The sequence below is a fragment of the Palaemon carinicauda genome, chromosome 22 (assembly GCF_036898095.1).
Source record: "Palaemon carinicauda isolate YSFRI2023 chromosome 22, ASM3689809v2, whole genome shotgun sequence".
Classification (NCBI taxonomy): Eukaryota; Metazoa; Arthropoda; class Malacostraca; order Decapoda; family Palaemonidae; genus Palaemon; species Palaemon carinicauda.
In genome coordinates this window covers 77,765,613-77,778,112 of record NC_090746.1, presented here as the reverse complement: position 1 = coordinate 77,778,112, position 12,500 = coordinate 77,765,613, and the positions used below count along the sequence as shown (strand labels likewise).

The 12,500-nt window shown below is 34.0% G+C and overlaps 1 long non-coding RNA gene across 1 annotated transcript; it reads left to right on the top strand.

Moving 5' to 3' along the window:
- Positions 1-6,150: 6,150 nt before the first annotated feature.
- Positions 6,151-10,004, top strand: LOC137616136 (uncharacterized). The gene is made up of 3 exons (XR_011039288.1): positions 6,151-6,344; positions 7,304-7,380; positions 9,801-10,004. It is a non-coding gene; the product is annotated as an uncharacterized lncRNA (long non-coding RNA).
- The last annotated feature ends 2,496 nt before the right edge of the window (positions 10,005-12,500 follow it).

The window sequence follows — 12,500 nt, the reverse complement described above, 5'->3', positions numbered from 1 at the left end:
AATGTAAAAGTTCAAAAATCAGTGACGAAAGAAATTGATGGTTTTAATTTTCTAACCCGAAGTTCCTCATCCTTGTTTGTTGATGACATCGGTAAAAACTTACTTCGTAGTGTGCACAAGAGTAAACGTCAGTGTGTTGGACATCGTGTCCGGAAATTCGGGACTTTGAATACGAGTAGTTTTGGTCTGGGGATCCTCGCTGTGATTACTGGATAGTTCACGTTTTGCTGTGTTTAGACCCATTTCCCTATGAAATCTCGTGAGGACTTTTGAGATTGATGGTTTGCAAAATGTGCGAGTAAACCTAGGTGTGGATTGGTTTTGTATTAGCTAAATCAGATTTATATAGGTTCCAGAATTTCTTCCTGCAAGACTTCGTTTGTTGTGATGTTAAGGGATTTTCTGTTATGGTGAGGGCTAATTTTTTTAAAAGATGCGTAATATCATTTCCTGAGCTTTTGTAAAGGCAAAGAATCCGCAGGAGATCTCAACAGATTTCTGCTTATCTTTCTTCATCCACCTCCATGGCCAAGGATTGGCAGCTAACACGATTTCAGTGTGTAAATCGGCTTTGATGAGACCCATTTTATTTGCCTTCCAGATCGACCTAGGTAACGAGATCTTTAATAAAGTTCCGAAAGCCTGCGCTAGGCTCAGACCTTCAGCACCTCCAAAGCCCATCTCATGGTCTTTAGACAAAGTTCTTCATTTCGCCTCCTTGTTGAGCAATGAAGAATGTCCGTTAAAGGATTTGACGCAAAAAGTTATTTTCCTATTTGCACTCGCGTCCGGGGCCAGGGTTAGTGAGATCGTAGCCCTCTCGAGAGAGGCAGGTCGTGTTCAGTTCCTGGATGGGGGGGAGCTGAACCTGTTTCCGGATCCTACGTTTCTCGCCAAGAATGAGTTACCCACCAACAGGTGGGGTCCCTGGAGAATCTGTCCTCTGAAAGAAGATGCATCTCTATGTCCAGTAGAATGCCTAAAGGTCTATCTTCGTAGAACTTCAGACTTCAAGGGTAGTCAACTATTCAGGGGAGAAACATCAGGCTCAAATTTATCTCTGAATCAACTCAGAGCGAAAATGACATATTTTATTCGCAGAGCGGATCCTGACAGTACACCCGCAGGTCACGATCCGAGGAAAGTTGCCTCATCCCTAAATTTCTTTAATTGTATGGATTTTGAACATCTCCGTTCATACACGGGCTGGAAGTCTTCCAGGGTGTTCTTTCGCCACTATGCGAAGCAAGTAGAGGAACTTAAGAGATCTGTGGTAGCAGTGGGTCGTGTAGTTAACCCTACTGTTTAACTCTGCGAGGAACAGTGGTCTTAATTGGGACGATTAAGTCCAGGGTGAGTGTGTAGGTACATACTGTACTACAAACTAAATGAGGGCACCAAGTGCCCATATAGACTGTTCCTTCCTTCAAAGGTGAACCTTGCATAAGTTCAGACATGTGTGCCAAGCGTTTCTAACGCTAATGTGATTGATTTGTAATACAGATTTTTTATGACTTGATACCTTGGTATCTCATTAAAGTGGTGTTTAATGGTTTTTCTTTCAGATAAACAAGTTCTGTTTACTATCATACTTATGCTTAAAGTTTTGGGTTACCCTCTTTTATATAAATATATATATTTGTTGTTAACCTGTCTGTTTATTATCTGTCAATAAACTTGTTCTTGAGAACCTTGCGTCTCTTTCACCTGTGTCAATTTATTGGTATAATTGAGCATTTTAATTCTATGTATCTTATCTGGGATAATTCTGATAGAATTGTTCTGTTTTGCAAGCTATGTTGCATTGGTTTATGTAAGTCCCCTAATGGGAGGACTCCGTCCCATAAAGGGACGAGGGCGGTTTTATTAGTTTCTTCCTATGCGGATATAAACCTTTGTCCAATACAAGTATTGTGCGGATGACTGGTCAATATATTGACGCAGTGGTTCTATACAAACTATGCTTTACTTAATATAGGGCGAGACCACTATATTAGCTTGCCTGGTATTCATACATAGATATATGTACTCTTCGAGACTTTCCAGAGTCTAGTAGGACTCTTCCCTGTAGGGGGCAGGAAGCTCTAACATAGTTTATAGTTAGTTGAAAAGATGTATAACGGTAACATCTTAGGTCTCTAGGTCTAGTCGACCGGGAATAAATATCTCCGGGGAGTACGGCACGTTCTGAGAATCCACAGATACAGTAATGCTCTGGTACACTTCCATCAGGACGACATGGCTTGAGCCCAAAAAACGGATTTTGAGCGAAGCGAAAAATCTATTTTTGGGTGAGATAGCCATGTCGTCCTGATGGACCCGCCCTTGCCTTTCTAAGAAAGGGCTGTAGGACCCCTCCCTACATACAGTATCTGTAGCACCTCGTGTACGCTACAAGGAATACAGATGGCGCCAGGATTGGCGCCAGGCACGCATACGAATCGGGGGATAGGGAAGCCTTGGGAGCGGCTCCCCTTTTTCTTTCCCGAATTCGTATCTCGTCAATCTCCCTCCTACGAGACGAATCTCTGTTCAGGTCGTAGATTGCCATGTGACGTGTCTAGAATACGTCCTCTGATATGTCGCGATATCCCTTTCACGAGGGATACTCGCTCCAGGAGTTAGAATTCTGGTACCTTAAGGTAAATTCTCTGGGAATATCGCCGTAGTTGTAATATACCCTAGGAAGCTACCCTATAGGAACTTCCATCAGGACGACATGGCTATCTCACCCAAAAATAGATTTTTCGCTTCGCTCAAAATCCGTTATATATATATATATATATATATATATATATATATATATATATATATATATATATATATATATATATATATATATATATATATATATATATATATATATATATATATGTGTGTGTGTGTCTGTGTGTGTATAAAAATAAATATAAATATAGTGTACATGTACATATATATATATATATATATATATATATATATATATATATATATATATATATATATTTATATATATGCGTATATATGAATATATGTTTATCTAACTTGATCTATCAAATTAATACTCGCGCAAAGGCAAATATATCATAGATTTAACTTGACAAAGTCATGTATTACCTTCTGACATAACCATCGAGAAAGGAAGCGTATTGAAAATAGATTTATATAGGATACGTGAGTGAAATTATTATTTGAAGAAAGAAAAATAAAATCAGAACTTTATTTTCATCAGAATAAACTTCAATTCGAACCCGCGTGAAATTTGTCATAGAAGAATCTTGAATTCAATTATTTCAAGTATAAGTGAGTACCATATTTTCAAAATATTTCGGTTATACATAGAATTCACACGTATAGATAAACTTGTTCAAATAATATCAATCAGCTATTTACGATTTGGTGTATGAATAATAAGCGTTCAATATGGTAGCTATTCATTTGCTAAATACAAAAATCATTTATATTTTAAAGAAATGTTTTAGTACCGTGACTCACTCGGACATGACAAGTGAAATCACAGTGACCTTCAAAACATGGCCGTCGTTACCCGTCTCGATAAACAATGACGCAGACGTATTTGAAGAAGAGGATCACATTAAGGTAGTTTAGAGACCACGAGACTCCCCTCGAAGGATAAGGCTTACCCGAAGAAATGTCTTTAGAGATGCCGCAATAGACGATAACCTTCCAGGAGATTTTAGAGCAGGAGCTGGTGACAATTTGAAACTCGTTCAGGCCTGGAATATAATCATGGTAAGTGGGTTCTTCTTACATGGCTGGAATTCTATTAAAAGTAAGAGAGTTTTATCTTGTTGTGGTTGTTAGTTTGGAGAGACCTACAAGGATAATATAAGGATTGTTCCGTTTATTCATAAGGGAGTTGTGAAGTTATTTACCTAAATAATGTAACCTAGAAAGTAGATATTAGTAGGTGTTTTATTAATCATGAAAAGTAGAATGAAGTTTTATTATTTTTTTTATCCGAATAAATACACCTATTTCTAAACTTTTCAAATGGAGACAGACACTGTTGCTCTAATTCTTAGGAGAAATCACTGATAATATTAACCATAGGGTAAACATTGATAAGTGATTTTTATGCTTCTTTATTTTAATTTCATCTTTTTCTTCGTTCTCAAATAGGACACGATTACTGGGACGACTATAAATATCATGAAAACATTTATAATTCTTCTAATCATTCCTTTCAATATGTATTGACGCTTTGGTTGTAAGGTAGGTTGGAAGTCTTCTCTATTCTTTCTTATGTAGTTTTTCTTAAGTATCAAAATACATTTAGCTTAGGATCTTAAAATAAAAAAACTACATTGATATCCTGTTTTTAAATAGCAATTCACACTTATGCTTAATTTACTTTATCTATTTTAAGGGTTGTTTTTCTGGTCCTATACAGCAGGTGAACCCTACTCTCTACAGGACCTCCAAGTCCTTTTATGATATTCGTTCGAAGCGTTCAACATTTTACACCACATATTGCTCGTTTATTGTTATATCGACACCATCGAATCCCTAACAGAACAAGAAAGTCTTCAGTTTCTTCTTGAAAGCCTTAATATCTTCAATCTTTCGGATGTCTAGTGGAAGTTTATTGAAGTCTCGAGGCCACACATTTAAAGGCCCTAGAGCCAACAGTAGTCATAAATCTAGGTTCCAATATTTTGAAACCATCTGTAACTATTCTCGTGTCAACACAATATGTTGCCTGCACAATATGTAGCAATTCTTTTAGATATCTTGGACGTTCGGTTTTGATAACTTGATGGGCTATTGTACAGTACACATTTCAAACTTAATTCTCCCTTTTATAAGCATCGAATGTAAATCAATTAATTTAAGGGTGATCTTTTCTCGAGGGGCGTCCCATTTTATGTCTTGCTCTTCTGTTCATTATGTATAGTAATTTCTTGAGTTTTATTATAGTAAATTATAAGAGATGGAGTTTCAGTAGTAAATTCTGGTAATAATACAGTTTATCAAAAGTTTCTTCACAGAATGTTCATCCAGGTACTTCTTCATAAAAGCACTGTTTCTAAGATGATGACCAACAGTTTATACAACGTTATTTATTTGGGCATTGAGAGACAAGTTACAGTCAAGAAATACACCTAGATCACGAACTTTACTAGATATCAGGTAGAGTCGTTACTTATGCTTATTTGAATATCTGCCAAGTTTCTTCTGTTCTATTATCATTTAATTTTAGTTGTTTCATTTCCATCCATTCCCTAACACTCGCAAGAATTCAGTTTAGAGTTTCAATAGTGCTGTCTATATCATTTGTGGAGAAGTAAAATTGTGTATCATCAGCAAATAGTTTGAACTGCACATCATGCCCTTTGTAGTATTTTCGACAGACCAATAGTATAGATACAGATTATGATTAGGCTCAGTACACTCCCCTCTGTTCAAAGGTTCATATGATGAATAAAAGTTTCCAATTTGCTATTATTCACTGGTCTGCTTGCTTATTTATTTAGCCTCAATATTAGTTTTCTATGATCAAGGATAAGATACCATAGTTATCCCATTAGTTTTTCTCCATAACAGAGAGCATTATAGAAACTGGCGTAATGAGTCACTATAAATGGTCTGAAGTATTTGTTTTATTTGTATATGTAAGGAGTATCAAGTTGTGTTTGTAATAAAATGACACAAAAAAATACATTCATTAACGTTAGCAACCATTTGCAGTTTCCTGATATATAAGAGAACAGTTTTAGTATGTAGTTAGTACATTAATACTATAAAAAAGCGTTTCTATAAATCACTTTTAAAAACAGAATATTTTAATGTACAGTTACTTTAAAATTTGTGGGGGAAAACCTATATAATTTAATGTAGAAAAGAAAATATAGTCAGATTATATTCTGTTCCATGGAATCATAATATCTTGCAAACTGAAAGAAAAATATTTTCAAAAATTTTGTAAAAACCAAATGTAAATGTTAAAAAATCAGTGACGTAACAAATTGATGGTTTTAATTTTCTAACTCGAAGTTCCTCATCCTTGTTCGTTGATGACATCGTTAAAAACTTACTTCGTAGTGCGCACAAGAGTAAACGTCAGTGTTGGACATCGTGTCCGGAAATTCGGGACTTTGAATACGAATAGTTTTGGTCTGGGGAACCTCGCTGTGATTACTGGTTAGTTCACGTTTTGCTGTGTTTAGAACCATTAACCTAAGAAATCTCGTGAGGACTTTCGAGATTGATGGCTTACAAAATGTTAGAGTAATCCGAGGTGTGGATTGGTATTGTATTAGTTAAATGCAGATTTATATAGGTTTCAGCATTTCTTCCTGCAAGACTTCGTTTGGTGTGATGTTAAGGGATTTTCTGTTTTGGTGAGTGCTAATTCTTTTAAAAGTTACTTGATATTATTTCCTGAGCTATTAGTTTAAAATTGTGTATTAGAGGTGATTAGTAATATGGGTATCTTAACTTGTTGCTGTGGTAGGAGTCGACATATATCTTTTACTAATGTACTACCATCAATATTTAAGATTTTACTTCCGTGTACCCGATTCATAAACGTTTAAAATGTAATATTTTTTTTTTTTTTTACTTTCAAAAGTTTTGCCAGGCATAATTGCAATGGTTGCTTATTGAGGGAAACTGGTTCAATTTTTGTAAGCCATATTACTCAAGACACAACATAAATCGGTCAATAAGACTAAACGTATTCAGTAATTCATAATTTTCACGTATTATTTGTCCAAATTTCTTTCAATTATTTCTTCTATTATCCATAGAGTGTCTAAAGTTTGTTCATCTTTTTAGTGGAATATTCCTCTTTAATCCATAAATTTTTGAAATTTCATTAATGTATAGAGGAACTATCTATGTACAGGTTAGCTAGACACTGTTGCTATTTCAAAAATCATTACCATCGGGGAGATGCTTGAAAAGTTAGTAATTATTCAGTTGCTACTTCAAAATTAAATTCAACCCGGCTTCTGTAGAACTATTTACGTACCATACAACGATAGATATGTTTGAAAATCTTTAAAATCTGGAGAAAAAATATTCTTGGAAATTTAGTCTTTGGTCTATATTCATAAAAGTAACTACTTTCCGTTTTTAGTATTATTTGGATTTCTCAATGACCGTAGTTATGAAATTCATTTTTTGTTTTAATTTCTCAATAACTGCAAAGAACTGATACTACTTTTCAGTGGTATTTGTAGAAAATTTTCTTATTTAAAAGCTGAATTTATGATCGCAGGAATTTCACTACTAAAGCTTTAAATTCCTCTTACAATTTACAATGCATTTGCAGTCATTAATATCTTACTTTTTACAGGGTACAGTTCCTTATGAAGTTTCAAGATTTCGTATACAACGGAGGTGGGGTGATTTGAAAAATTTCGGGTAATCTAGGTAAGTGAATTTTTTAATAATTTCCTAAATTCTAGTTAAATGTAGAGCCAGTTGTCTATAAGGACAAAACGCATTTAGTTTATTGTGTTATATTTAATTTAAAAATCGGTGCTAGGTTTTAATTAACCTAGATGAAATTTTTAAGAATGTGTAGTGTTTCAAATTAAAAACTTGCAATGAATTCAGTTAGAACTTTCATTCAGTGAATGGCTAGGCAAGTTTGGTAGTTATTAAGTATTACATCAAAAGGATTGCATTGTAAATTCGGTATATTTCTAACTTACTGAAGACTAAACTGTTAGCTAGGACTATTTAATCTAGTCTTAATTCAAATTGTGCAATGAATTTAGTTAAAGCTTTTAAGTTGATAAAATTGCTGGCTAGGATTATATAAGATTAATGTTAATTTAAATTAAAATTTTACAAAAAAATCAGCTAGAACTTTGATGTAATGGCAGGTAGCGTCATATGTGCAATTGAGTTTTAAATAAAAATTATTGCGCATTGATTGTAGTTAGTTTTTTTTAAAAAAGGGTTAGTTAAGATTATTAGTTATTTAGCTTCAAATTATAATTATTGTGCATCGAACTGTTACCACTCTCTTGACATCGATGCGAGTTTTGAGTAATTAGTACACAATAAATTTGTTTAAATTTTCATTTAGATGAAAAGGTTAGCATGTATTGTGTAATTACGTTCTGATCTCCAATCTCTTAATGAATTTAGCCAGTACTTAAGTTATGTTAGCTAAGATCTTATAAGTACAAATTAGTTTAGAATCCAAATTGTGAAATTAATTTGGTTAAAACTTAGATGAAACGTTTAGCTTAGATTATAAGTATATTTGAGTTTGAAATTCAAACTATTGCCTAATTCTCTAATATCTTTATTGAATTAGATGAAATGCTAAGCTATGATTATGTAAGTTCATTTGAGTTTTAAATTCAAACTACTGCCCAATTCAGATCTTTATTAATTCAGATGGAATACTTAGCTAGGATTATATAAGTACATTTGAGTTTTAAATTCAAACTATTGCTTAATTAATTCAGAGACCTGTTTAGCTTAGATCATAAGTGCATTTGAGTTTTAAATTCAAATAATTGCGTAACGAATCCAGGTAGAACTTTATTTTCCATCTAAATAAAATTATTAGCTAGGATCATGTAAGTGTAATTGAATTTTCAAATTTTTGTTCGACTGCCTTACCCCCACCCCTGCAGGGGTGGCCCCTAGAGGGGGCGGGGTACTCCCTTGGACTTGAACAATAGGCCTGTTTGCCTATTGTTCTAGTAAAAGGGAGTGGTAGCAAACTTATTAATACAGAACTTCCCTTTCAGATATATTTTCATTGAATCTTGGTGTACTTTTATTGAATCTTGGTTTGTGAGGCATTATATAGGGTTTGGAAGATGGGTTAGGTATTGAAAATAGTTGAAAAGTATCTGAGTATTTTTGATTAATGGTAACAAAGTAGTTTTGAAAGTTGGTTTAGATATTTAAAACTTTGTGTATAGAAGTTTATTATAATCGACATTACTTATTCATAGGATGAAGAACTGTTTCCTTTTTGGTTAAACCTTTTATAGAAAATAGATACCTTGTATTTCAATTTATTCCTAATTTGTAGCATACCTTGGGACCGGGTATATATTAATTTTTTTTTTATATAATTTCGTATCCGGGAAAAACTAGTTAATTCACGGCTTGTTATTCCTTGCCAATTCTTTTAAAAGCAGTCTAGGATGTACTAGTGTATGTGACCAGTCAAATAGGACATATATTTTTAGATATTCTCACACGGTTTTAATCCTTCCAACCCCTTCCCCATTCACTAACTAAAACGCACTAGTTTGGGCAATTTGACAGACTGAAAACTCTGGTGGTTCAGCGTGACGAAACTATATATTTTCATTCTTCCAAACATGCTTTTTATTCTATAGGAGAGCAGAGTGATAGCATTGAACCATTCATTTACTGTCTTGTGCTAAAGATAAGTACCTAACCCAGTTTCGTAACTGGGTGCAGTTTGGCTTCTATGTCCTGCAAGTTCCTTTTTTGGCATATTTTGTGTATAAAGGGTAATTCCATATATAAGAGAAGTTAGTTCCGTTCCCGTAACAAGGAATGTCGGTGCCTCGCGATGTACACTTAACACATTACATGAGTTTTTGCAACGTCTCTTCGATACGCAATTGTATTTACTTTATATTGCAATGGCAGGGCTTTCTCCCCAGTTGCACTGCTAGTAATGAATGACTTTGAGAAGTTGAGCTTTTTCGTCCAAACTCTACTTATAAACCCATGTACGTTTTCTGGGTATAGTTTAGTTATGCTATGAACTATATGTTCTGTTTTGTTTTATTTTAGCTTTTAAAATATTTGATTTTAACTTTTATTTGTTGCTTTTTCGCTTTCAGGTACTTTTAGTGGTTCGTGCATTCTTAAGATTAATGGAGAGATGACGGACACTAATAAGTAATGAAAATAAGTTGATCGGATTTTGAGAAAGCAGAGTACGCTTATCCAACTCAAGCATAGATATTTAACAATGTAATCCTGAAAGTTTTGTTCTATTTTGTTAGGTGATGACTATTACTAAAAATTTTGCTACTGTTAACTCTTTACAAATCCTTTAAAACTATCAACATAAATCTTTAAATTTTTTTCCTTTAAGATTTTGAAGGAAACTACTTTATTCTATTTTAACTGATAAACACACTTTTGAAATGTATAACCAGAAAGCATTTTGGGGACATTAAACATATTTGATGTCCCCAAAATGGGGACATCAAATATGTTTAATAGCTTCTGGAAACTTCGACATTAAAACTACGTTGTATTAGTCTAATACCTTTTTATTTCCACAATAGATGATTTAGAATGTTACTTGTATAATAAAAGCATTAGTGGCAATTTTGTACTTATTAATACACGGTATTTATCAAACAATTTAATGGGATTAAGAGAATTTAAGGTTCAAACCATAGCTCTTGAATATTGGATAAAACAGTTGGAAAGTTCAATCAGGTTAACTAATATTTTGTAAAGTTTTCTTTTACATGAAAATAAAATTTTATTTACTGAAGAAAAAAAAATCATATGGTATAGTAGATGGTTTCTCTTGATTGCTTATTTAGAGAAGTATTAACTATCTAAGTTTAATAACTAAAGCCTTTGATATAAAGGAATATACGTAAACCATTACTTATATTCTACACATTCCTATGAATTTCTTAAAATAAAATTTTTTGTCCGTACAACTTTTTTTTTTTTTTAATTTTTTTGTCTAACTTCAGTTTGATGACAATTGTGGACCTTTGATAGTGTCCACCGGACAATTTTGTGAATTGTCTGGTGTTATTATGGAGTTAGTCTTTATTATGTAAATAGGTCTTTACAAGAGTATAGCAAGTATAAAGTTAATGATAGTTTAGTCTAAATACTTAAGTCCTATCAAATGATGTTCCGGTGAACAGTGGAATAATCCAAGGGAATGTGTTGTCACTGTTCCTCTTCATGGATTTAGTAATGCATGGAACAGACGGAGATGGTGGCGAAGGATTGGAGTGGATTTGTGATGGGAAATTAGCTGAACACCACAGGATCTGCAATGACTGCTTACCAGAATGCACGAAAAATCACAGGAGGTTAGGATGAAGATGAACAAAACAGATTATTATGTAATGGAAAATAAAATAAAATTGAAAAGAGGATTGCGGTGGAATCATTAAAATATCTAGGAACTATGATCTCTAATATAAGAATTTAATGAAAGATTAAAAAAACAATTCGGACAATAGCTTGTATGTTAAGTAAAATTCGGACATCTCTAAAATTACATATATTAATCTGGCTGTATATCAGTTTAGTGAGGTCGGTCTTACAGTATGGATAAGAGTTGAGGTATAACAGGGAAAAGATATCAAACCGATTTTCTAGATTTGAGAACAAATTCCACTGAAAAATATTCTGAGAGTAATGGCAGGATAGGTTTAGAAATGAAACTATAATAGAAATTGCTAGTGCCATATGTGGATGAGATCATGGTAACGGGTAGCTCGAGATAATTTGGTATTGCTCTTTGCACTCCCAAGAGATGAGTTCACCAGACATTTATTGGTCTCTGGAAGGCACTAGAATAGTTGGAAGAGCTGAGAACTAAGAAGTGTGAAGTAGATGAGTGAAGTGTTTATTTTAAAAGATAATGATAGGCTTCGAGTGAAATCTCGTAGGCCCTTTAATCGTCAATAGGTGTAGATGATGATGATGAGGATTACTTATGGTTATAAAAATGTTAAACCTACGATTTGAGACATTAATTTAATAATTTGATTTTGATGGCCAATAGAGAAAGTTAACCTCTTTGATATCTCTTGAAAATCATGTACTAAAGCTGACTAGTAGGGAAACCGGATTTTGACCTGTACTGCCTATATCGATTCATAGCTCTGAAAGATTAGTTTTAAGACTTAACCTCTATGCCCATATTGCATCCAGGTAAGATTTTTAAACTTTGCCTTCAGAAAAGCTGGTTGATTTGCGTCGTTTAATTTTAAAGCGTACGTTGATTAGATACAATATTACTTAAGGCCCTTCCACGCGAAGGGCTGATGCAAGGAGAATACACTGATTTGCCCGTAACTCCTTCGCTTTGAAACAGTGTTACCAGATCACAGTCCAAGGCAGACTGTAGGCACAGCCAGAAAACATATGACTTGGGTTAGACTCTGGGCAGAGTGCAATCAGAGTTGTCAGGCAATAGTCAGGCACCCATCCGGTGGCTCAATAACGGGCATGGGCACTTCGATGGGTTGCCTATAATTTCGTGTTCTATGACGTCATCTACACATGATGATCACCCATACAACAAAATTTTTAAGTGTCAGCCAGCCGTGCATTTGCCACTCATGTGGAAGGGCCTTTAGAATTTGTTGATGGCATATAACACACAATTTCATTGGCGCTCTTTTCTTTCGGTGGATAGTTTTACCTTTTTCACAATATGGTTTAAAGCAGAGCCTTAACCTTTAACTATGCGGAGCCTCATTGTATTAAAAGGGAATGTATGATTAAAAAGTTCTCTGTGAAGGGTTAAGTTATTGCTATATCAAATTATG